Source organism: Haliotis rubra, unplaced genomic scaffold (genome assembly GCF_003918875.1).
Source record: "Haliotis rubra isolate DU_JTF1 unplaced genomic scaffold, ASM391887v1 Scf1, whole genome shotgun sequence".
Taxonomy (NCBI): domain Eukaryota; kingdom Metazoa; phylum Mollusca; class Gastropoda; order Lepetellida; family Haliotidae; genus Haliotis; species Haliotis rubra.
In genome coordinates, this window is record NW_025764891.1 from 6,479,534 (window position 1) to 6,506,879 (window position 27,346).

General features: G+C 37.0%; 1 long non-coding RNA gene across 2 annotated transcripts; it reads left to right on the forward strand.

The window, feature by feature from the left end:
• Positions 1 to 355: 355 nt before the first annotated feature.
• LOC124276513 lies at positions 356 to 26,200 on the forward strand. 2 transcript variants are annotated; one of them, XR_006898572.1, is made up of 3 exons: positions 356 to 549; positions 13,289 to 13,294; positions 26,190 to 26,200. It is a non-coding gene; the product is annotated as an uncharacterized LOC124276513 (long non-coding RNA). The 2 variants fall into 2 exon arrangements; XR_006898561.1 differs by lacking the exons at positions 13,289 to 13,294; positions 26,190 to 26,200 and adding exons at positions 7,624 to 7,626; positions 8,396 to 8,406.
• The last annotated feature ends 1,146 nt before the right edge of the window (positions 26,201 to 27,346 follow it).

Genomic DNA, 27,346 nt, shown 5'->3' on the forward strand with positions numbered 1-27,346 from the left:
GGGTACAAATTATACTGATTTCTGCTGATCTTTAGATCAAGTAACATGTTTCTACTGATCATATCTGATGAGATGATTTAGAGACTGAAATGCTTGTTGATAGGCCTACATCACTTTAGGGTTTCCTTATACTTTTAGCTGACACACTATGATATAAGTGAAATACTGTTCAAAGCATCATTAAACACTCACTCACTCACTCACTTTGTAATTTGAAATTGTATCCATTTAAAACTGGATAAATAATAATATGGTAACCCTTCTTTTGACAAACAGCCACTTTATTCTAACCTTTTGCACTTGATACATGAGTAACCATGAAAATGGTTTTCATGGCACCAATCAACCGTTTTGCAAATCATGGAATGAGTCATTGACAAGTACCCAACACCTGTCAATAGCAGGTATGGGATCCACAAGATGCAGTGACATACTGAAACCTAGGATCCATGCTTACAATAAGCTTAGATATTTAAACCAACTTAGACCCCACAACATAGTTTTCTGTTGAGTTAATGATTTGATCCTTAGCAAAGTGTGAATAGTATAGTTCTAAAACATTTTGGACAACCCACTACCATGTCCCATCTCATTCAAGTACCTTAATTCACTTATTCAGTGACTATGATGTTTATCCAACCTTGTTCAATGATGCTGAATAGCATTTTTGCCAAATGGCCATTAAGTTATTCCCATAGCTACTTCCAGCTAACACCAGCTAATGTATATGTATTATTTACATTGAATGTATGTATCATAAGAGACATGACTGGGTTTGTATCGGTGAACTTTATGCTTGAACAAATCCTTTTTACATAGCTGTCATGCATTTGAATATTTAATGAGAAACAAACATTTGTTGATCCATCTTATCAATTGGGTCAAGTGTCAGTGTTGACTTGTCATTCTCATATCTCTTTGACTAGTGATATTTGGCCTGGGGTTGTATCTGGACCAGGTAAACCATGGCTGATTATGAGAACTGAGCTCATAAATTGAACTGCTTGGTACGACTGACTGACTGAGTTTGGTTTTACGCCGCTTTTAGCAATATTCCAGCAACATCACGGCGGGGGACACCTGAAATGGGCTTCACACATTGTACCCATGTGGGGATTCGAACCCGGGTCTTCGGCGTGACGAGCCAACGCTTTAACCACTAGGCTACCCCACCGCCCCTGCTTGGTACGATTGACGAGTGAGTGATGTCCACTAAACCCTTGCTAATCCAGAACCTGTCCCTTGCAGATCATTAGGGCACATTTATGGGCACAAGTAGCCTAGTCATTGAAAGTATTACCATACACAATACAGAGTTGCCTCCCTTAGACATGCCAGAACCCTATGATTGTAGGTTTGAATCCAAGATTTCCCATGGTCATGTTTCTAGGTTTTCCTGAACTATGCCTTTGTTAATGGATCTCACCAAGCTGCAAGACATCCGAGACCTGTATCGCTATGGACTAAGGACACAGTTCGCTCTCATGCCCTAATATCACTGAAATGCTGTCAAAGGAATTAAACCAAACTCATTCTCTCATTCCAGATGTGCCTATATACATAAAGGGATATTTCTCTATAAATGTAATTTGCTAGTTCTGAAATAGGACAGTGACAATACCCTGGTAAGGAGACAGGGAAAGTGAACAATAAGAGGTACACTTGTACTGTACCCATTTCAAGTAGAGCCTTCAACCAATGAGCAAGCCGAACACATCTTTCTTCCTTATTACTATCCCTCAGTGACATCAAACTTGTCATTTCCTTGAAAAGTGTCTCCACATATTGTTCATTTGCAAACAGGGGCGGTGGGGTAGCCTAGTGGTTAAAGTGTTGGCTCGTCATGCCGAAGACCCGGGTTCCATTCCCCACATGGGCAGAATGTGTTAAGCCCATTTCTGGTGTCCCCCGCTGTGATATTGCTGGAATATTGCTAAAAGCGGCGTAAAACTAAACTCAGTCAGTCAGTCAGTCATTTGCAAACAATCGACAAAGTAAGTACTTCATCCTCAGTTCATCTCTCTTTCCCCAGCGTAGTTAAAAATAATCATTTAAGGCTTTTAACTGAATCTTTGCCAAACCAACTCATCGACTTCTATGATTGATGACAATTTTGCTGAGAAATGAGTGACAAGTACTCTCCAAGGACTTCTAAATGACTCTTGAAGAATACACGCAGACATTAAAAGGTTACGCACTGACATAAACAATCCGTGACATTTAACTTTGGCACTAAATTTTGTCGAAAATATTCATGCAAAACTAATGTCTCATTTTAGTTGTAAGTGTTTTCTCAAAACTCTGTGTTTATTATTATGAAATTGTCATTTTATGCCGACAAGCTAAAATCAGCCAGTTCACATCTTAGTTCAGCTTTAACAGTTCTATGTTAGACTGATTTGTAGATAGTTAATTCTTTCATGAATCATATAGACTCAATTTAGTGTTGTAACCTTACTGTGCATTCCATTAGTCTACAATAAAATCACTTTTTAATTTCAAGTGTTAAAGATAAAGAGTGAGTGAGTGAGTGAGTTTAGTTTTACTCGCACTCAGCAATATTCCAGCTATATGGCGGCGGTCTGTAAATAATCGAGTCTGGACCAGACAATCCAGTGGTCAACAGCATGAGCATCGATCTGCGCAATTGGGATACGATGACATAAAGATAAAGAAATTCACCAGGTATGTTCTGTATTATGTTTCTTTATGAAATGTCCCATCATGCAAGAAGTTCTACCAGACATGCATGTTTGATGTGAATCATTAACCCCCTGGATGCCACAGGGACATATATGTCCTTCCCCTTCAACCCTCAATGTGAAGTCGAATAAAAATCAAAATATCCCACGCACACAAATACACTTCACAGTTTCGAATTCTGCGGGAAATTTCCTGTTTCTTGATACCATCCACTATTATTTTAGACAAAGCTCAAGTGCTGAAAATGACCTTTCAAAATAGTCTTCATCGAAAATGGTGACATTTTTGACACAGTATGAAATCGCGATTAACAGCGTTATTTGCTGTATGTTTTGAAATGTGAAAATCGGATAATTACTGTGAGTATTGAATTTCAAAAATAAAATATTTATGATCACTGATATCAGTTTTACATGATTTCGCTTAATTATAATTCTGAAACGTTGCCGATGAATCTAGAATCGGTTGGGATGTTTTTCGAAAATGCACTTACACGAACACCGTGAGCTTTCCGCCATATTGGATAGTGTTTACAAAATCACGCTTCGCGAAGGCCGGTATTGAGACGCCTATTACATCACGTATATTTCATATTCAGCTTCAAAAAATGCATCACTGAATTCCCCATACATTTTAGAATCAATTTGAAACTGGTCTGTGTCACCAATAATAACTGTCTAGATAAAATGAGGACGAAACATATTGGTGTGAAAACGAACGCTGTGCTTGGCAGACTGGCGTCGTTTGTGTGAAATGTAAACAAAGTCAAATTCGATTTTTACACCGGCGCGTAGCATTTTCTGAAATTTTCAACATTCATCCGTCTATTCATTGCTTGCAATGGCTCAGTACCTTTAGAATATACATGGAAAGTGTATCGTAGCAAGAAATAGGAAATTATAAATAGATACAATGCAATGATTTGATAATTCATAAGAAATTGTCAAAGTTTCCGTTTAGCGTGACGCCATGACTGACGTAAATCGCAGAGGCGACAACGGTAATTATCTGCATTTCTGTCCTTTTCTCTTGCATTATAGTGAAAACGATAAAACATATAACAATACACAGATAGTCAGAATCATTCTGATTACTTACATCTCATATTTATGTACAAACGATCCCTGAATCAGTGGAAGGGTCCTCGCGAAAAATCCTGTGTACCCTTGTCAGCAAAGCCGCCATTTTGTAAGAAATCGGTCAGCGGTAGTGATGTCATACGTCAACATTGTTCTACATATTAGACAATTTCTTTGAGGTGAAGGTCGGTTGAACAAGAGTAAACACAATCGCCATATCCTTCCGATTACACTGTCAGTATTATGATGTATATTTTGCGGATAGTTCGGATACTTTTTCATGAAATTGACTTCAGTATCTACATTTAGCCTTGTTCAATATCATATCATACGTGCATATAGGGTTTATGGTGTTTTATTCTTTGAAAGGTTTTGATTGTTTGAATCATATTTACATAAGAAATTGACATATTTATTGCAATACACCATATTCTAAACCTTTACACAAGTGTTAGAAGATCAAGCGTATAGCCATAACTGCAACTACTTTAGTTCCTATGATGTACAATATTCAATTTATTTGGACTAATATTGCAATTTCATATGAACAAGTTAATGAACGGTGATATAATTCAACCTTATATGCAAAACTGATAATATTAATGACAATGATTTATATATGGTATGAAATGTATATGCACACATATTTAAAGGAATTGTCTTGTTCATTGCATAATTTTGTGTCGTTTTATAGACAAAAGAATGATGCATATAGATCGACAAGGTGGCGTTTTGTTTGGAAACGTTTTATGATTCTCTATCATTGTTTTCGATAATATATTCAATTCATATTCGATTAAATAATATTGTGATGACAGGATATCAAACTCTTATAACTACTTATAGGAAAATTGTTGAAAAATATATATACCATCTCACGTGTTAATTCGGACAAATCTTATATCCATATTCTAATATATAGTTCCATATATAAAAAGCTATCTTTTTTGCATCTTTCATTGCATACGTATGAAGAGAAATAGCTTCATAATCATAAACAAACAAAATTCTTATCCCAAACAAAATATTCGGGTGTTGTGAAATATTATTTTTATTTACTTTAAATTGAAGCCAAACAGGTGTGCGTGTTGTTCACAATAAGATACGCTGTCAAACTGTCTAATTGTTGATATATTCTGGACACTATTTAAATGGAAAAATCAGTCATTTTATGTTTTGTCTAAAGAGTGTTAAATTCTGACATAGAAGTCTAGACCTTTTATACAATTAATGGAAATTAAGTGAGATATACACTAATCAGCATACCAATGTCGTCACTTTCCGACGTCGCAAAATGCATAAAACAAGCAATGACGTCAACTAAAATGTTGTATTATTTTCAGCAATTTCAATACATTTGAAGATATGGCTAGTATTCTGGTAATAACGATGCAAAATTAGTCAAAATACATCTACACAAACAGGAGAATATGGGAATCTAAGAACTAACTTATATATCGGATAGGGCCATCCAAATCGCCATTACGTGCTTTCACATGTGTAATGCGTTGTCATCTTTTCTTATAAATTGTGAAACTACCAAAGCGTATCCGCTCATATTGGGGAACTTTGAATTGGAATAGTTTGGTTCACCGTGAACAAAAAATAACGAAAGTATAGCATCCGTATCCACAACAAATACTCTCCATGTGATCTGAGTTACATTGACCTAGTGTTAAGCATAACGGAGTTATGCCCCCTTATCATTATATCGTGTATGACCTCTCTGTCGTCGTTTGGCGTCGTAGAAGAAAATCCATTTTTGACATTTATTGCGAGTCATTTTTAATGTTGAGCGTTTAAGCTTCTCAAAAGATGTTAAAGACAGCCAGGTATTGTGAGTGAGTGATTTTAGTTTTATGCCACTTTTAGCAATATTCCAGCAATATCACAGCAGGGGACACCAGAAATGGGCTTCACACAATGTACCCATGTGGGCAATCGAACCCGGGTCTTTGGTGTGACGAGCGAACGCTTTACCCACTACCCCACAATGAGATCTAACATGGCAGAGATTAACTATAGTATCATGAAAGAATCATTGCTCCTTAACATATTTTGAGTGGGACAAGTTCACACTTAATGTAGAGAAATTCCTTTCAGAGTTGTGTAGCAGTGTGAGACACTATCAGACATATAAGGGGCGGTGGGGTAGCCTAGTGGTTGCGCCGATGACCAGGGTTGATTCCCCACATGGGCACAATGTGTTAAGCTCATTTCTGATGTCCCCCACCGTGATATTGCTGGAATATTGATAAAAGTGGCGTAAAACTAAACTCAGTCAGTCAGTCAGTCAGACATATATATACATGAGTTGGTTTTGCTGCATGAAATTGTTTCACAAGCATTTGTAAGTATGACACATTCTCATCATATGGAGTGGTCAGAGAATTCCAATTTTATATCCAAATGGTCACAAATGAAATATGTTTACAGAAGAAAAATCTTCAAAATTTTAGAATTTCCACATGGATTTAAAGTGGGTGTATTCTGTAATATATATTTTTGTCAAACATCTCAGATATTGAAAAAATGTTTTGTATCTACTGATCGAGGGTAATTTTACAAATCTTCAGACAGACACACTGACTCTCCGAAAGGTCATATAAATATGCACAAGATATATTTCTTATAATTATGGGCTTAGAACTAAAGTCAAACATCTTTGAAAAATGAAAAAAAACGATGGAAGAATTTTACAAGACTGATGCAATGCAAGAATAAAACCTTTTGATGTATAATGTGTCTAATCCCAGTGAAGTTTTTATGTAAGTTGACTATGTGACCTGTAAGTGAGAGATGAGTTATCTGATTCTCTTATCCACACTGATGCAGCAGCTAATGTCAAACTAATTTAAACACAGTATCCACCTCCACAGTTAAAACAAAAAACACCCCTACGATTATGACATATAAAGGGTGAAAGTTATGGATTTCAACTTCTGTAATATGGGAGACATTAGTTTTAGGAGTATATTCTTATTTCTTCATCATCTATATACTTCAAAATGTCGTGTCTCATCAGGTGATGAAGAGTAAGAATACACTATAAAATGTCATGTCCCTCATATTACAGAAGTTGACGTCCATAAAGTTTCACCCTTTTGTGTGTGTCACTTGTAAATGTCATTCAAGAACCGGTAATTAAAGTGTACAGTATCCACCTCTACAATTGAGGTACTGTACTTCCACAATTAAAACTCAATGTGCACTTCCACAATTAAAACACAATATGCACTTCCACAATTAAAACCCAATATCTCCAGCACCACACACCCTCAAGTATGGACACACACACACACACCCCACCCCTCCACGCACTCTCACATGCCACAAACTTGTAAGTTCACCTCAGGTCCCTGACCCCCTTATCATTTTCCATCTCCTACACACATATCCTCCACCTCAGTACCACCATCCCCTCCTCACACAAACACACATGCATGTATGCACGCACACACACACACACACACACACACACACACACACACACACACACACACACACTCTCTCTCTCTCTCTCTCTCACTCTTTCTCTCTCACTCACCTCAAGTACACATCATACTTCTGACCCCAACACACATCCACCCTCATGCCTGTTCCACCTCACACACACACATCCACTCTCATGCTTGTAAACCCCACCACCACCACACACCCACATTCACGTTCATCCCTGTACCCACCCACACCCACACCCACACTGACTCTCATCCCTGTACCTCCTACACACACACACCACCTCACTCACTGACCTGCCCCACAACGTGACTGCGAGTCCCTTATGACATATGTTCTAATTACACCACCTTTCTGTGAGGTTTTCACTCCGTATAAACAGTGTGTTCATTACAATGGGCTTTTCTGCAAGAGTGTATTGACAATCAATATTGTATGTGTCTCGGTGCATTGTACACACATTTTGAGTGACAGGTTATTTTTCACTTCATGTAAATCTCAGCAGGCCCTTTGTGAATGAAACAGACAGGTCTCGTTGGAAAATGCCTCTTGGACACACACTGACGCATTTAAAAACATTGTGATGCTGGAGTCGAGAGTATCACTTCCTACGCTACACCACTGGGAGCTTTGAGTTAAACACAGTCTTGTGTGGCTCATACACATTAACTGTGACTCCCCAAGAACAACAACTGTTTTTCCTTCTAAATTTGCCCTTTGGAAGCTTGGAGCCGATTGGGATTTCAGAAGCGTCTTTTGATCTGAAACAAAATGTGATGGGATCTGTCAAGTTCTTTTTTGACGTGTCTTGATTGATTTACAGATAGTCCTAAAGGGGACAGTCACACCAGAAACAAAAGGGGTGATTAGGGGAGACTCAAGGGACACACTGCCCCTAAATGTAGTGTTATACCAAACAGTGAAATAGCCCGAGGGGTTGAAGACAGTTGGCTGGCCAATCAGCCATGACATCACAGAACAGCTGACCATTGTCCAATAAGAAGACAGTCATACATGTGACAGGATCTGAATAGAATCCACATCAAAGGATATGGACACAGGTAGAAATTAGCCATTTATATATTTAGCTAACTGATGGCTGTCTAAGGAGTTTGTGGAGAAGTGATTGTGTGCAATTATTGGAGCTTTTGTAGATGGATCACTATTCACTTTTCTAAGGAGATTTCTTTAAGGAGACACTTGTGGTAAAGGTAAGACTAGTTCACTTTCTTTCAAATTCAGATCAAACAGATGTTTGGAAGGTGTGAAAATAAGATCAGAATTGAATCTCAACTTTAACAAAATGCTGCTAATTAACACAATACAAACAGCAGATCTTGATCCTTGTTGAAAATAATGACATTGAGCCTTACCATCAGTGATCAAAGACTGAAGTAGATCTCCTGAGTGGATGGAGAAACTCAGAGATGATGCAGTTGTTTGGATGTTGACAGGAGAAAGAAGCAATATTTTTGGAAGCTATCTGGCTTGTGTTGAAACACAGATATGTTGGTGAGCACTGGGGGACTTGTGTTTAATTCGTACAAGAGTACTGGAATGTTTGAGCTAATAGCTAGAGGAACACATTTGCAAGGTATGTGTTACATGTTAGTAATAATTCCCTGCCAAATTGTGTACAGAACCTTCTGGAATCTTGACAAGAACTCACAAAGGTTGGAAAAATGTGATAATTGTTATATGTTAGGGCCTGACTTCTTTTACATACTCGGAGAACCCTAAGAGTGTTTTGTACTATCTAAATGAGATTTTCACAGCAAGCTTGACGAATTGAGTAGACTTTGTAGAGAAAGGGAACATTTTTGTAATAGAGCTGTCAGTCCTCAGCATTTTAGGTTATATATTTTTTGGCGCATTTTCACAATGTGAAACTGAACATAGTGTACTTGTGTTATAACAAATGATATTCAGAGAGTCTTCAGTATAATTAGGATTCACCTCTTGTTTTTTAATTCTGAACCTGACCTTTTTGACTAGACTAGCACGAGCCTCTAAGGTAATAATTAATAGTTTAAATGATAATTTCTAAAAAATATAAGTAACAGACTGGTCCTCTTATCTAGACTTGCTTCTTTTAAGGATAGAATTACTATGCATCCATGGGCTGAGCATTCAGTACAGCCCTCAAGCAAGGTTTCCTTTTTGACAAGCAAACACTCTAACTACTGTGCTGTAAGTATTCTTTGGCATTATCATCAAAATCAATAACATTATTTTAAACATATTGTTAGACCAGTGATCTTTGTTAGAATTGATCTTCAGTAACCCATACTTGTCGTAAGATGTGACTAACGGGATAGGGTGGTCAGGCTTGCTGACTTGGTTGACATGTCATCGTATCCCAATTGTGTAGATTGATGCTCATGCTGTTGATCACTGGTTTGTCTGGTCCAGAATTGATTGTTTACAGACTGCCGCCATAAAGCTGGAATATTGCTGAGTGCAGCGTAAAACTAAACTCACTACCTCAATTTAACATATTTTTGTGGCCAATAAAAAACTTTGGGGGGGGGGGTAATAAAACTCTGGAACAGAAGATCAACAAGGTTCTTATATTTTAAGGGAATAAATGAAATAAAACAAAATCCTCCAGAAACTCCTTTCAAAGGAGTGGAGTTTGTGCACTTTGACACTGACCATTAAGGGACAGGAGATGTCCTGCTGGCCTGACCAGTCTGTCATTAGCCAGTGACCATATGGACATCGGTCAGATGTCCCACGCTGATAGTAACACTCAGTGACATCTTTAACTGCTGGAGACAATGGCTATTTAAGAACATTATATCTGATGGAGAAATTCAAAGGTGTTGATGATACTGATAGGAGCTGTATCACCAAGGTCAGGACATTTTTGATGGCAGGGATGCTTGGCAAGATTATTTCCACATAAAGAATGACATTTTCAAATGTTTCTTAATCTTTTTCCAATGTTATGGGTTCTTATAGTCCAAAGCTTCTGGGTGGTTTGGTGTCAATGGGATTTATCTATATAGTAAGATATTTCTGTGTATTTTGTTGATAATTCCTTTGGGTCGCAATTCGTGTGGAGGGTATTTGTTATCTTAAGTCCCCTGTATTTTCTGTTGGTGTTTCCTGTTGGTCAAGATTTATGGAGAGTATTTGTTGGATCTAGCATCCTTAAGTGGATATCCTCCCACCATGACTTATTAATATGCATGATGCAGACCAATTGGGCTGCAGCTTGGTAAAGTATTGTGTGTGAAAACTTGGGAATAAGATTTTGAAAGCACCTAAGTGGTAGGAAATAAATGTAGCCCAGAGAACACTGTGGATATATGATATATGGCTTTGTCAGATTAAAGTTCATATATAAATTGGATTGTCTCCCTTTACAACAGATCTGTGGATGGAAAAACATTTCATCTTAAACTCCTTTTGACATAAGAAGATGAGATAGTGTAACAATTTAGAACTGTAAAGGATTTATGAGGGCTGGAGAAGCCTTTTAGTGTAATTCTCAAATAAAAAGGAAAGATGAAAAAAAAGAATGGTCATTGATAAATCAGTATATCTTTTATGACTTATTTGGGATATCCCTTTTTCCCTTTATTGGCAAAATTGATGTGTCATAAATCTACTAGGTTTCCTTTGGCGGGGATAAGTTGATACAGAAGACAAAAGATACACCAAGAGTCTCTTATAGACGAGGATGCAATAGTCCCTGTGGTAAAGTAAAATGGGTCCCTCTCAATTTCACATCACTTTTATTTTGTCGCCTTTCAAGACACATTTGGTAAGTATGTTTTATCGATAATCATGTCATATTCCCTTGACTTGTAGTCTAGACTTGAAGCAAATTCTAATATAATAATAGGCATAGCATTTATACAAAGGTCATTTGAAAGAAGTGCACACCTATTGAAATGTGTAATTAGTTTTGGTCATCCGAAGCTCCTTGTTGGTAGTGTTGTCGAGACGAGTGTAATTCCATTAATGTCTCCCTGATTTGGCCTTTACCTGTGACATCTCGATCACCTTAACGACTGTCCTCATGGCAATTGAGACATTTTCAGTGCTTGTGATGATGTTCATGATGGCAGCATCGTTTGGAGACTCATCTACCTGAATATAGGTTCACCTGGTGGAGGATTTCGTCTGTCTTTTGTTGAGCTTAATGGATCTTATCAGTAGGAGGTTGGGCTCAAGGACAGTGTCGATTGGATGGAACCATGCTCATTCCACACCTCTAGAAAGGCATGTCTTTTTCTGTGAGCAGTTTTGCAAGAGGATGTTAAGGTCCAGATCTAATCAGGTATAGATTGTTCTGAGTATTTAAGGGTTTCAGTATGTTTGTTTCAATGTCTTATTGGATTTGGGGCAGTGGGGTAGCCTAGTGGTTAAAGCGTTTGGTCTTCACACCGAAGACATGGGTTCGATTCCCCACATGTGCTGTAAAACCAAACTCACTCACTCTTATTGGATTTGTATTGTGGAGTATTGTGATTGGACTGAGCTCAGTGAGTGGGTTTTACACCATATGTCAGAATGAAACAGGCGGTGGTTCGGTACCCTACTGGTAAGAGTGTTTTCTCATCACATAAAAAAAAAACAGGTTTGATTCCCCCGTTACTGAAGTACATAAAAATGACCTTCACATACTGGTTTTATATGGCACTTTTCTCAAATAACTAAACATATATTTTATAATTATATGAAATCATGGGGGATATTCCCATTTTTCAGGTTCTACAGAATGAATGTTATCTTTCACTAGATTAAACTATCTTTCATCTCAAGCTTCAGGGCTGCAGTCTCCTTGGTACCTACATATTCCTGCTAAATGAGCAAGCCCATTAAAATGCTACGGATCTGTACTCATTTGATGGTCAGGATGACTCACGGTTCAATACTAACAATGTAATACTGAATATTCATGAGGTGCATTTTTAAAAATTTAGATTTAAGTTTAATTCAAAGAACTAAATTAAATTGTCATTGAAGATACATTTGTAAATCCATTACATAAATTCATAAGGTAATCGGGTACATGTTGGCTCTATGAACTGCACCGAGTGTCATTGAGTTCTCTTTCACCTAAATGAACTGGATCAACTGAACTGTTCACTTATTCATTACCCAAATTGCAAGTATCATAGGCGATACGCTGTTATTTGAATTACATACATACAGATCCATTTTGGTCAATCATTTTGACCAAAGCTCATGAGATTCAGAATGGACTATTGTCATAAAACCACCATTACATATTAATGTTTTCATCTCAAATGGCAAATAGAGTATACAAAGCTCCTAACAGCAATACTAGTTCTGAACTCTCCATGTTATTGCTATAGTCTACTAATGCTGCTCAAAACTCCTGACCACACATGCTACATCCAGCATGAACCTCATTCTCTGACTTTTGCTGTTTAAAACTTTAAAAGATCAAAAATTCTTTTCCAATATGTAAAAAACTAAATGACTAAACACATGACTTAAACAAGGAATCAACTTCAACTTCAACTAAAATCTCAAAACAGGGTCATTAAGCAAACTCAAAATTATAAAAACTTAAATGAAATTGAGTTTTTAAGTTTGTTCATACTTCTGCAAGTTTTATAAATGTAGTTGAGCTTAGCACTGATTGACAAATGAGCCATATGAACTTTCCTGATGGTTGTTCAGACAGTGGTTTGAGAGATATTTCATCTTGATGCCATGAACCAACAAAAGGTGTGTCTGAATGGGTTCCTGAATGGCAGTTTCTATGCATATATAAGAATAATTCATACGTTTCTATAAAAAGATGGTAAGTAACACTCAGCACTGACATTTTTACACACGTAATATTCTTTAAACCCCAGTAATCGCAGTGCAGAAAAAGTAAATTAAATATATAAAGCCAGAGGATATTCATATTCTCATGCCTGTCACAAGAAAATTAACACTCAAACTTAACCATTTTCCGACACTGTTGGTGCTCTCAAAACAGGTCACATTGCCATAGCAACTCTGTGACTAATATGGTATTATGTCTTTTCTGGACTCTTATTCGTCTCAGGCCTTAGACTTCTGTTACACATGAATACACAAAATACACCCTTAGATCAAATTTCCTTACTGAATCGATACACGGTATGGCAAAAGTAGTCACCCTTTGATAACTTTAGAAGTACTCAGACCACCTCCAAGGAATCAGTCGTAATTTGTGGTTAGTGTAGCCAATATTGAATTAATATTGAATATGTTTGATTTAGGTCCCTCTGTATGTAATATCAGATTTTACCCTCACTGAAATTAATTTGTGTTGTTATGTGCATGTGTAACGAAATCAATAAAAATTGAATTAGGCATTGATTTCTACTTATGATTCTGTAATTATGAAATTGGGGTTGAAGAAAAATAACTTGTTTTATATGCGAAGGATTGATCGGTTATCCCATTTATGAAGTCAATTTTTCGTGGCAGACAAATGATGACAAATAACACTTTTAACCAGAATTAGGCCACTATACATGTACTTAAACAGTGCCAGATCCAGTGAGTGAGTGAGTGAGTGAGTGAGTATGGTTTTATGGTGCTTTTAGCAATATTCCAACAATATCACAGCGGGGGACACTAGAAATAGGCTTCACACAGGCTTCGGCATGACGAGCGAACACTTTAACCACTAGGCCACCCCCTTATCCTGATGACTGAAACAAAATGTGTATTGCGGTTTGCTGTTGGCATGCTCATTTCTTTCTATTTTTATGAATAGTTACAATATAGAATGTTGTGATGATAGAGTAATGTTCCATTTATAGCAATATGATTCAAGCAACAGATGGCTGATAAGACATCCATTGATCTGAAGTCTAAAAACATGATATAGGCATCAGTGTGCCCTTCATCCATTCTCATCCTCTTCTACAATTGTGACATTGCTTCAGTATAGACTTTTCGGCTACATCTTTTAATTGAGAAAGGAAAACTGAAAGTGATGCCCCATTTAAGTGTTGCTCGATCACATGCAACACTCTTGGTGCCAGCTTCTTTATTAATTCTCTTTTTATTTTCCAGCGCTGTCCTCTCTACAATTGTTCTTTTTTCCTTCCTTCTTTTGTCTTTCTATTTACTGATATGTCTTTCCCGTGCCACCTTGTTTCACGGGATAATCGAGAGTGGTTATTCTGGGATGTTGATGTTTTATATTTCTTCAACCTTCAAAGAGGTTGAAAACACAATTCATTCATGTTCTTCTTCCCACTTGTCCATATCCTCATTTCAGAGAGACAATGAGATATGTTCATCACTATGATCACACACAAAGTGAAGGAGTACCTACGCCTTAAGAACATTTTAAGTGGTACAATAATAATGGCGGCACATACTATTGTCAGGGATAACTTCTACATCTGTATACAGAACATCAAAGATGTTCTTCAGTTGTTCCCTAAGGCTCACCTCCTTCCTTCTCCCTACTGCCGGGTTTCCACATCTGTACATCCATGTTCTGTTTTTACAAGTTGCTTTTTCATTTTCTTAATTCCACCACTTAATTCCAGCTTGTCTTTTCTGTCTTTTCTGCTGGTTGCTCATCTGTCCATCCTTGTTCTTGTGTATATTTTTTCATTTTGTCAACTCAACTGTCACTTTCTCCCAGTTTCTATTAGTTCCCATGCACGTTAGATCTTGTTAAATCTGTCTCTCTGGTCAATATTGGTGTGAAGAGTTACCTCCCTTAGCCATGACAGAATCTGTTTCCAAGATCTGCCCAGAATATACACCTAGGTTTGTCACCTAATATGCTCCATGCCCGTGAAGATCTGGGTTAGAATTGGTCTTCAGTAACCCATGTTTGTGGTAAGAGGCGACTAATGGGATCAGGTGGTCAGGCTCGCGAACTTGGTTGAACATGTCATCGTATCCCAATTGTGTATATTCCATATAGCTGGAATATTGCTGAATGTGGCATAAAACTAAACTCACTCACTCACTTTAATATGCTCCTACATTTAACCCACCTCATCAACTGTCATCACTTTGAGCATGATTCTCATACAAGCTGACATGATACAACACAGACCCTGTTCCAAGCAATGTCACAAAGCAGGAAACACAAAATGATAATCCCAAGGATATATTCACTAACTGTGGTGTAATACATTCCTGGCTTCTCAATGCTATCTTTTCTCCATGGCTGGTCTGAATGGTAAGTTAATGGATGTATAGAAATTCTATTCTTATAATATGCAAGTCTAAAGAAGTGGACAGTGTATGTAAAGTCTTTCATATGGACAACTTGTTCTTAATCTTTATACCACCTTGAAAGTCTAATTTGAATGAGTAATTATTCCCAGAGGACAGGCAACACTGCTTACCAGTTACTAGAAACAGGTGACACCAGTCATAAGTCATAAGATATAGGCAACACTGGTCACCAGGCACTAGAAACAGGTAACACCAGTCATAAGTCATAAGGCATAAGATATAGGCAACAATGGTCACCAGTCACTGGCTACAAGTGACATTGGTCACCAGTCATAAGATATAGGCAACACTGGTCACCAGTCACTGGCTACAAGTGACATTGGTCACCAGTCATAAGATATAGGTAACATTTGTCACCAGTCACTGGCTACAAGTGACATTGGTCACCAGTCATAAGATATAGGCAACACTGGTCACCAGTCACTGGCTACAAGTGACATTGGTCACCAGTCATAAGATATAGGCAACACTGGTCACCAGTCACTAGCTACAAGTGACATTGGTCACCGGTCACTAGATATATTCATACCACCTAGAAATTATTATTTAAATTAACAAATATTGCCAAGGGACTTGTATCTTTCTCCATGCCTGTCACATCCTCTATTAGGCCCCTTCATGTTTAAATTATTATATCTCCATGGCTTTTTACTGGTTTTCATCTCTTCTCGTTACTCCATCAATCCTCTTCGTTCATCCCTTATATTTCTTCACTTTTCTTCTTTTCCCTTTTCCTTTTATCTCCTCTTCCCTGTCTCCACTTCACCTCTCTCATCTTACTTTCATCCCTGCTCGTGTCAATGTTTTTCCCTCCTCTACTTTCCCTGTTTTCCTTCCTCCGTGTTTTGTGTAAAAATCATACGTGATCTTTCAACTGGAAGCCATTAGCTTACATTCTAAACCCCCATCCTTCGTGTGCAACATGACACTACAATGTTTCGTGCAGGAAGCTGAGATTAGAGTTAGAGGTCTACATGGTACAGCCATGTTATGGCACACTGCATTTATTATCTAATTGGTAATTTGATCATAAGCTTTGCAAGGTGTGTGGATTAACAAAAACATATTTCACATTACCAGCATACACGGAATAGGTTTGCCCTTTACCCAATACACATTTGGGCTGTTAATTCTGGTCGTACTGTAATTTTGAGGTTTAAATTAGCTGTGAAAGTGCATTAAATGTGCTCTGAATAATTAATATTATTTTCCTTGTTACGTGGAAGCAATACAGTGTAACCATTTTAAAACCTTATCTATTGACATGGACAACATGTAATAGAGCAACAAATGTGGGAAATTGTGAAATTAAAGAATATTTTTCAAAGCTTAGTCTTATTTTAAAGTTTGTGGACTACATTAAACTACATTTATAACTGATGGATATAATGGTCACTTGGTGTATATTTTAGTTGAAATGTGTGGAACAAACTATGATTAAAACAAACTGAAATCAGTGGTTCCTTTCACTTCATAGCTTACTGCTTTTGAATGTCTTGGGTTTGAAAACATAATTTGAAAGAAAAAGAACATCCACCAGATTATATTTAACTGCATGGTTATAAAATGACAAAATTTAGCATGTAAGACATCTCCATCATGTTGATATAAGACAATATTAATGAGTTTTGGAATATCGGTTTCAGCCTCCTTCTTACTAACAGAATTTGACAGGTACTAAAAGCAGAAAATGGAAATATTATACGCAGAACCATTTTATGGAGATACAATATGTTGCAATGCTATAAAGTTGAGAATAAATGGTTCAGTTGTCATGTAGATGATTCCTACTTTATTTCTCAGCATAAATATTTCAGTAGAGAAAAGATGATTCATGTATATTTTGGGTTGGTAATACTGCAATTCAAATATTTTAGGTATTTTACTACATTTCTACAGGACAGGACATCTCTTGATAAAATAGTTATGACTTGTAGTTAAAGTTCATTTGGTAGAAGGATTACAAATTTGGTAATAGATATTATAAATATTTAAAAAAGAAATTAAATATGTTTAAATCCATTTTATTCTATTCTTACTTTTAACCTTTCCGATATTGTGAAATCACTAAAACTACACTTCAACATCTTTATCTATGCTATAGGTCCATTTGACAAATAAATATTTTATAACCATTTGTGGGTTAGACATGCAAGACCATTAAATTTGTAACAGAATTAGCTTTAACAAACACCTCATGTGGATTTTAAGCCAGTGCTCAGTGGGATGTCTGATCGAGTACATGACAAACCACATTGTACGTTGTCATTTTACAACTCCCAACAGGTCCAGTGTAATAAAGTGGCTCCCGCACTTCCAGTCCCGTAACAACTTCAATTACGATGCCGTCCATTGGCCTACCTGTATTCTGTCGTTATAGCATAATACTCCTCACGATTAAATCATAGCCGGCGGTCACCTAACTATTAAGTCATAGGCCGGAGAGGTTTGATGCAATTTAATGTTCAACGTCAAACAAATTGAAATCGGCCGAAGCGTGTTTTATTGATGATTATGTGACAAGTCTCTACGATACAAGGTCATAAACTAGTGGGGTTGTCGGACAAAGTGGTTTGTGATTCTGCTGTGGGTTTCCTTCTTGGGTGATGCAAATTTGATAGTTTTGTCATCTTTGGCCGATTTGGAATAGGAATTTGTTTATGCGATCACATTGAGACAGTTTGAGGGGTGGTTGAACGTGTTTTATGTTTCTTGACAAGGACGTAATGCTATATCAATACATTGAATTATGACACTGAACTCACATGGCATTGAGGGTAATGGTTTGATAGTTAATCTCAGCTTGGTATAATCTATCAAAGTTATCTAATGTATTTATTGCATATTCCATTAACATGGACACCAAATGCGTTTCAGACATTTTCCCAAGTAGCACTGAGATAAATGCAGTTCATGATATTAACATGTCAGAAAATCCATCAGTCTTCTTCGAAAGTGTTAAGAATGTTTCGGAAATGTTTTATTAGAGTTTATTTTTGTTAGTACAGGATAAACTTTGGATGTAGATTGACTTTTAGTCTTTGTTTTTAGGTCCTGTCTAATGATGAGTGATGTTGATCTCTGTACAGCTGCACAATTGATCATTGGCATTAATATTTTATTTTCCGGAACAAACAGTAATTTTTCTCGTGTACCAGAACAGCATTGTCACATGACCAGTTGCAGTCACAGTGGTTTCTTTTACCGTAAATTGTAACTTTTTACTGCCAGTAATCAGATGTCAATAAATTACTTGTTACACTGATCACTGGCTACATGTGACATTGGTCACCAGTGATTAGATGCATTTAGCACCACATATAGTTGCCTCTCAGTGGGGTAGCCTAGTGGTTAAAGCATTTGTTTGTCATTTCCCACATGGGTACAATATGTGAAACCCATTTCTAGTGTCCTCCGTCGTGATATTGGTGGAATATTGCTAAAAGCGGTGTAAAACCATACTCACTCACTCTAGTCACCAGTCACTAGATACCGGGAATATTGGTCACCGGCTTTTTTATACAGGTGACTCTTGTCACCACTCACTAGATACAATTGACATTAGTCAAGTGACAGAAGAGCGTCAACGTCTGTTGTTATATATCATGATGAAACCTATTTCCCTAGCCACTGCCTCACAATTAACCTACAGATACACATCCAAGCTACAGAGCCTATCACACTCAATGACCTTTTAATCTTTTCTTAGATAGTCAGCTTCTAGTTTTTTAGTTTAAACAATAATTAGATTCTCTGAAAGTGTTGGATGCAAAGAAAAGGTTCCAAAATGTCATATTTCATGTAAGCCAACTGTTAATAGAAACACGGTTTCGAGTCTAATGAAATCATTTACTTATTAATTGTCACAAAACCTATTCACACTAAAATGTCATAAATAATAGCATGTTAAAGGCTTAATGGAGACTTAACACAACAATAACATTGTTAGACAAAAAGTCCCTATCATATTAGCAGGTTATTCCATCCTTTCAAAGGAGCTCATGAATAAAGAATACTGCCAGAGTCCTTAGGGAATCCCTATCTGCAACATCTGCACCTAAACTTGACAGTACGCCTTTAAAAAGTCTCCAGTGTATTACATAAACCTCCATGTCGTCTACGTCAGAGAGAAGAGGGGCACCTGGTTTGTCAATAGTTAGGAAAGCTACGTTTGTTTTATGGAAGCTCTTTCTGTTTTGACATTTACTAATTGAATATCTGTTGTGGAGTCTCGGCTTGTGTTTGCTTTCAAATGGCTGGTTATTTATTTATATTTTAGCAGTTTGATGTGCTAGTTAAACATGGGTAATGGGAAAATGTACGTTTCTTTTGTATGTATTTTGCAAATGATCTCAGTAAACAGCCCTGTGTGGCTCACCTGTCATGAACTGTTACCATCCACTCTCAGAAGGTGTTGGTGAGCGTATTGCCAATGATTCACGTCATCATGAATAGGGCTCCATTCTAGACAAACACATAGTCTCTGAGTGAGTATGGTATTACGCCACTTTTAGCAATATTCCTGCAATATCATGGTGGAGAGCACCAGAAATGGGCTCCACACAATGCACCCATGTAGGGAATAGAACCTGTGTCTTCAGCATCACAAACCAATGCTTTAACCACAAGGCTACCCCTCCACCTCCTTAGTCTCTGAATATATATAGCTTTGACAGAAACAAATAATTCTTTTTATATTGTAAAGGAACCCAGTGGAATGGGAGATTAAGAACCTGAACCTGAGGAAATCTAGACCTGCTTTATTTAGGGCTTTAGAATTGCAAAAAGAGCTGGGCAGAAGGGACAATAATGTGGTTCAGGGGCTGTGAGACAGACTTGGCTCCATTCCACAAGGTGATCTCAAACTTTCATTCATCCAAAGTCTGTGTTAAATGATGGAGTTGAGATAGTGGTGGTGATGAAATTACTCTGTTTCATCTCAGTGTTGGGTTCAGCGTATCATCAATATTTCCTTCAACCATGAATAGGGGTCCACTCGCCAAAGTTATCTCAGGGATACATTCATTCAAAGTCTATATTAATGTGTGTGAGTTACAATGATGGATTACTGTATTATGGCATCTATTTACCAAGTGTGAAGCCTGTATGCTTAGGCACATCACCATTATCCTTTTGTGCCTTCAGAAATTTAAAATTTTCTTAAAAGCAAAATCTATTGAACAAAATATCTTCTTGTGCAATCAATAGATGTAGTGTTCTATGTGTAAAACAACTTATTTCTTCAAGTGGTAGAATATTGCGTTTTTAACTTTTCAGTCAAAGTCTGTTGTTGAAACTAGCAGGAGTGCATTTTAACTTCAAGACAAAATTGGTTGAACAAATGTTATTTGTTTAGGGAAAAGTTTTGGATGTTCATGTACTCAAACTTGTTGATGTCAAGTGCCAACTCTGAGATAAAAGTACAAGATTGATGAGGTACCAGCCTAATGTGGGAGGAAAACCTGATGCGGGTCTTGGACATTTATGGGGCGGTGGGATAGCATAATGGTTAAAGCATTCTCTCGTCACGCTGAACACCCGGGTTCCATTTCCCACATGGGTACAATGTCTGAGGCCCATTTCTAGTGTCCCCCACTGTAAATTGCAATGTCTAAGATGAATGGACCATGCATGTCTGAAAGAGAAAAGGAACGGAACGTCTGGAAATCATTTCTCCTATGGGGCAAGCTCAGAAACATAATCAAGGCAAAATTGGGTTCAAACCTTCATAGGATTCTGACATGCCCAGCGGACAACTATTCAGAGCAACTTGTGGTGCCTCAAATGACTGGGCCAGCTGGGCCCCACTTTCTGTCGCGATATAACTGAGATATTGTTGTAAGTAACAGAACTCTTAATTCACTTAGCACTTTCTTCATGTGTGAAATTTTATAGTATAATAGGTGAAGATGGAAGTAAATTACCCTGACGGTTACAAGCCGATGAAGTGGACACATGTAAGAGGGATTTGGTACTGGGTTCAAATCCCAGGAGATCAGTTCCCATAATTGGCCATGACACGTAATAAAGATTTTGCCTTTGGGCATGAGAGAATGAGACTACATGTTGTGGCATATGTCTCACCTGAACTGGGAACGAGAGATTGATCAAGGCATATATGTCATCTTCATTGGACATGAGAGACTGAGACTATATGTCATGGCATGTAGCTCACCTGAATTGGCCTTGAGAGACGGAGACTATATGTCGTGGCATGTAGCTCACCTGAATTGGCCTTGAGAGACTGAGACTATATATCATGGCATGTAGCTCACCTGAATTGGTCTTGAGAGACTGAGACTGCATGTCATGACATATAGCTCACCTGAATACAATTTCTAACATAGTTGGAAATGTTTGTGAGTTATAGAAGGTGACATGTAGACAGTCCAGTTTGACATCATTCATGCATTTGTGAGCTATTGCAGATTGAAAGCTCACCTATCAATAGCTGAATGAAGAAAACATGCTTGGATCAGTCATCCTTTGGATATTCTAGACAGCTAGGGCATGGATGGCCCAGTCATCCAAGATCTTTGATAACCTATGCAGAGTTGCCTCCCTTGATCATGCCAGAATCCTGTGGGTTTGAATCCCAGTTATGTTCTAGGTTTGACAGCCATACTCATAGGTTTCACCAAAGTGGTAAATGTCTTGAGAACTTCACCATGTCCACCTTGTCCTCTGGAACTGAAATACTGTTCAAAGTTCAGTCACTCCAGATCAGAATAAGTCTATGGTATCCTTGCTTGTGAGAAGAGCTAACAGACGTTGTGATTGGCTGGCTTTTCAGTGTGTGACCTGGCTCATAGAAAGTCATTGTGACACAGTGACGTAGGTCATTCCTCATGCTATCAACCACAGGTTTGGCTAGCCTGACTATTTACAGACCGACATGACTAGAGTTTTAACGATTACAACATTCACTGACCCAGTCCAGAGAAACATTTCCCATTAAAATATTGTCTGAAAGTAGTAAGTTTTTCCCTTTCAAATAACAACGTATGTAAACGAAAATAAAATTCCTTTTTTACACAAAATGTGCATCACTAACTTCATTGGTTGCATGGCAGCACCGAATACACTAATGTATCTCATCTGTGTAAAGCTTGATTCATATTTCACTAGGGCAGCAGGAATGGATGTTAACTATTCTGTTTGAATTTGATCTGTTAATCCTCTCAATCCTCCCTATGGAAACAGTAGTGATTTGCAATGCTCTGTTCACAAGCAAAGGACAGCACTGAACATGTAGACAAAATGTTTTCCTTCAACTACTTTCATCATCACATGTATACATTTGTGACCAATTCCTGCCCAGAGATGTTAGTTTACAGGATGTTATTTTCCCGTGAAGTAGTTATAGATCAGGTTGTCATGAATACCCTCATGACTGAAACATCAAAATAACACACATAAAAACAAGGTTACATCTTCCTACCGACTAATCGTATGTCTCATAAGTATTTCCAGGTAGAATTATTAAATGGATTGTCCTTCCCCAGCATGACCGTACAGTAATGGCTGATGAATATTAGTCACAGGAGAACGGTTTTTGCTTGATGGTGTTCACTGGCCTGAACAGATAATGTTTAAATATTCTTCGAATCATCTACGCCTCGCTACCTGGATAACACTGGACATTCATCCAGTTTCACACCTTGTGAATAGGCTGGGAGCGTATTTGTTCTTGTTACACATATATTTGATCAACGTATGCATAAACAATCCCCATAGATTTTGTTGAATAACATGTAATGAAAATAAGTGATGTTGAGTGTGGCTTTATTGGAAGTAAAGGAGGCAGTGTATTCTTGCATCAAGACTGGTAATACCTGTGAAGGTCTGGGTTAGAATATTGATCTTAAGTAACCCATGTTGTGTAAGAGGCGACTAACGGGATTGGGTGGTCAGGCTCACTGACTAGGTACATGTCATTGGTTCCCAACTGCATAGATCGATGCTCATGCTGTTGATCACTGGATTGTCTGGTCCAGACTCAATTGTTTGCAGACCACCGCCATATGCATGGAATATTGCTGAGTGCAGCATAAACTAAACTCACTCACTCACACACTCATGACTGGTAAATATACTGAACATAAATAGTTAAGGATCATGATTATTTTAGTGTATATCTTTTTATAGTGAAGACTGAACACAATTTCGTAAAGATATCCCTCACTTTTTTAATGTGTTGTATGAAACCAAAACAAAGTCTAAAAGAAGCAAATCAAGCTCACACTCTATTTCAAAACAAATCAACATTAGCTAGAACTGAGGAGAAGACAAGTTTGTTTTGTTATCTGTATGTTTGGCCTATCTCAGACATGTATGTAGATGCTTTGTTACTTATAGAATATTAGTCCATTTTGACTCTGTTTCTTGACTTTTTGTGGTTTTAATCTCCACTGATTCCCTGATGTTACACTTTCATTTCTATTATCATATAAGTTTTATTATTAAATTCATTTGTTGACAGTTGTTGTTTAGATGGATGGATTAATGAATGTAGGATTGGTTGTCATGACATATGGATTGTTGGATGATGGACAGATAAATGGATGGATAGATAGATATTGACAAATGCAATTGAGGATGGATGGATTGGGAGTACAAGGGTGTTGGGTATAGAATGAATTGACAAAATACATTGTAGGATGGATAGGTTGATTTGTGGACTGACAAATAATGGTTTGTTGGGTGAGTGGCTGATCAAATGGATAAATGTACAGATGGTTGGATAGATGAATAGATAAATGATAATCTATTCTATACTTATGAATAGATAATGGACTGGAAAGAGGAATAACCTTGAATGTTGAGAGATGAGACAATTAAACATTTTTATCTAAACACAATATCTAGATCACTGTTCACATTATTGACAGAATCCAGATATACATAGATGGTCATATAACATTATCACTTTTGTTTCGATGGCTTATCTCTCATTTAATTTTCATGATAAATACATACTCAAAATATGTTATTCAAATTCAAGGTATTCTACACCATCAAAATCTCACAAACTCTTGTTTTGATGATCATAAACTTTGTACAAAGACATTTAATTCTTATCTACAAGCAGTCAAATCTATTTAACTGAAAACCAAAACATAATGATGAGAAACCTGATAGTTTTCATTGTCCATCTGTTGAATTAGTTATACTATACAGGCTTACTGTAATCATTCAAATTGGAATTCATCTTATCATTACATCGACCTTAAGATAACAGTTGTGATTGTTTTTGTGATATAACATTAACATTTGTTTGGAAATCCTTAAAAGATCTTTATGGTAAACACAGAAAGAGAAATTATCATTTTATCTTAAGAGTGTTTTGAAACAATTCACATACAAAACTATGTATACTGGACAAAAAAATTCAAATAATGAACACATTATAGAAAAAAATTAAGATCACAATTTTAAGTGTCTGATACTCATGCATCATTCAACGAACACGGATATGAAAAAAAAAATGAAATATGTTCTCTTTAATATTTCATACAATTAGAAAGTTTCTTTGAAAATGACAACACAGTCAGACCATGAAGTAGTTAATTGGAAGTCACTTAGGAGTTCTGGAAAATATTCATATATTTCTTGTAAAAAGTATCAATAGCGAAATTGACGAGTTGATATTTGTAATCTGTTTGTCAATAATCAGTGAGAAACAGCTTGAGATTCTATTGTTATGAAGTCAATAAGGGTATAAACGAAAGGATTCTTGAGACTTGTATGAAATCGGTACTCCCAGAGCAAGTCATCCATGATTTATATGCTCTGCATTCAGCACATTGTTGAAAGTCATTACAATACAGTTATTATTTCACAGGAAACTAATTACCATGTTGTTTTTTCTTGTTGATTTCTAACCAGCCCATATTGATTCTGTCAGCTTTGAAATATGGAGGAATGTATGAAAATATGTTTCATTTATTCCCTCATATTTTGAGCATAATAGCAGTTTTATGCGTCAATAAATCCGGACAGAAATCTAAAGACATTGAAGCGTCAGTTGTGATAGTAATTATGTGTATTTAACAATGTAGTGAAAAATATACCCATAAAGGAAGAATAATATTTGAGTGACTGTGGGTGTTTATTATAGTTTCAGTTCACTGGGCTAAATAATGATGATTTGTGTTTGTATACGGTTATATTTAGCGTATCCAGTTTACGTTAACAGATATTTTGGGAATATAAAATCAGGTTTTATGTTTGTTTCTGAAATTGAATACAGGCTGTGTTATCGTCTTCCAGTGCAATGATTTAGTTCAAATTGTAAATGTTCTATCAACTTTTCTTTCACACAAATGGAGAAAATACACAAACTTATATACTACTTTCCAGGAGTGATATATTTTTTATTATACATGCAGTCAGATTTCTTTCTGATTTATTCGAGTTTCATCTTTATGAGCACATAAACACAAATGAATTGTCTTCACACTGTCATTTTCAATATTTATGGTACATTTAATCCAAATCAATTTGCAGTTACACCATCAACACATTGAGAAGCTTTAACAGATAACAGTGTTAACTGAGAATGCAAGAAAACTGTATGATTCTTTGGCTGTTTAAGGTCGTGGGCTTATTACATGGCTATTCACGCTACGTTATTCACGGAATGACCAGCCCTCAAGCCCGTTATCCCTTTGCGAAACTCTAAACGTCAATTTCCGAACTGAGACAGAAGCCAAGGGCTAACAGGGTATCTCGTATATATCTCAGTTCCAGATTTTTTCACCTGACCAAACGGAATGGACAGACTGAGACTAAACTGACACATTAATTCTCTACCTTGTCGACCTAGCTTAACAAATTCCTTCATTGAATTTCTATACTAGCCCCAGGAAGTGTCTGCCTAATGTTGGCATTTGTGTCACGTGTGGACCCCCGATAGATATTAGCCCGAAACACTACATTCCCAGATTTGTAATTTTCTGCAACACTAAGATTTTAAATTTGTATGCAAATAAATAAAAAAAATGGGAGGAAATGGTCGTTTTGCCGGAGGAGCTGTCTGAAGAGTATTTGTTGAGTGACTGTTTCAGCAGAGCTGAACATGTGATATGAGGAACTCTGAATAAATGTATACAAATCCGAAAATTACAAGCCTCTGATGTAGAAATGTAGATTCCTGAAATTGGTACCGTAACTTCAGCACTGGTATTGGTAAGTTCAACCTTCTTCTTCTGTTTCATTACATAGATTGTTGTCTGATTTATGTAGAATAAGATAATTATAGATTAATGATCCAATTACATTTTAATCAATATCATTAAATCTGAGTGTAACCATATCCATCCTAATTATCTTTGTATGGTCAGAAGATGTTAACACCTCTTGTTGTGAAGATACAGACAGTTAATCTTCCTGACACAGATTTCCTCAGAGGAAATACTGTTTCAAGTTTATCAAATTCTTAATTACAAATAATTGTTTTCTTGATTGGAAAATCAACACAGATGGAAGGTACTATGATCTTGATTTGTTTGACTGTCTTGTGAGTAGGTCTGGATCAAATTTCCTTCTGTCGTACCGCATCTTGCAAGGTCAGGAGTTGGACAGCCAGTTCGGTCATTTCAGACCATTGTCCAGCTAATGAAATCAATCATGGCCCGGGGATGGACGGACCAAGCCTGATTTGGTCGGGCTATAATTATAAAACTTCCTGCTGTGGATACAACGCCGGAGAGAATTCATGTGGATAAGTTTGACATTTTGCCACCAACTAGTTCACAATGTTATCCAGGCTTACTAATGTAGTGGTCATTAGTTGGCCAACATTTGGTCACTTTGATGGCAAATGTAACTCTTTAAATACTAATTAGGATTAGATTATTAAGGGACCTAAA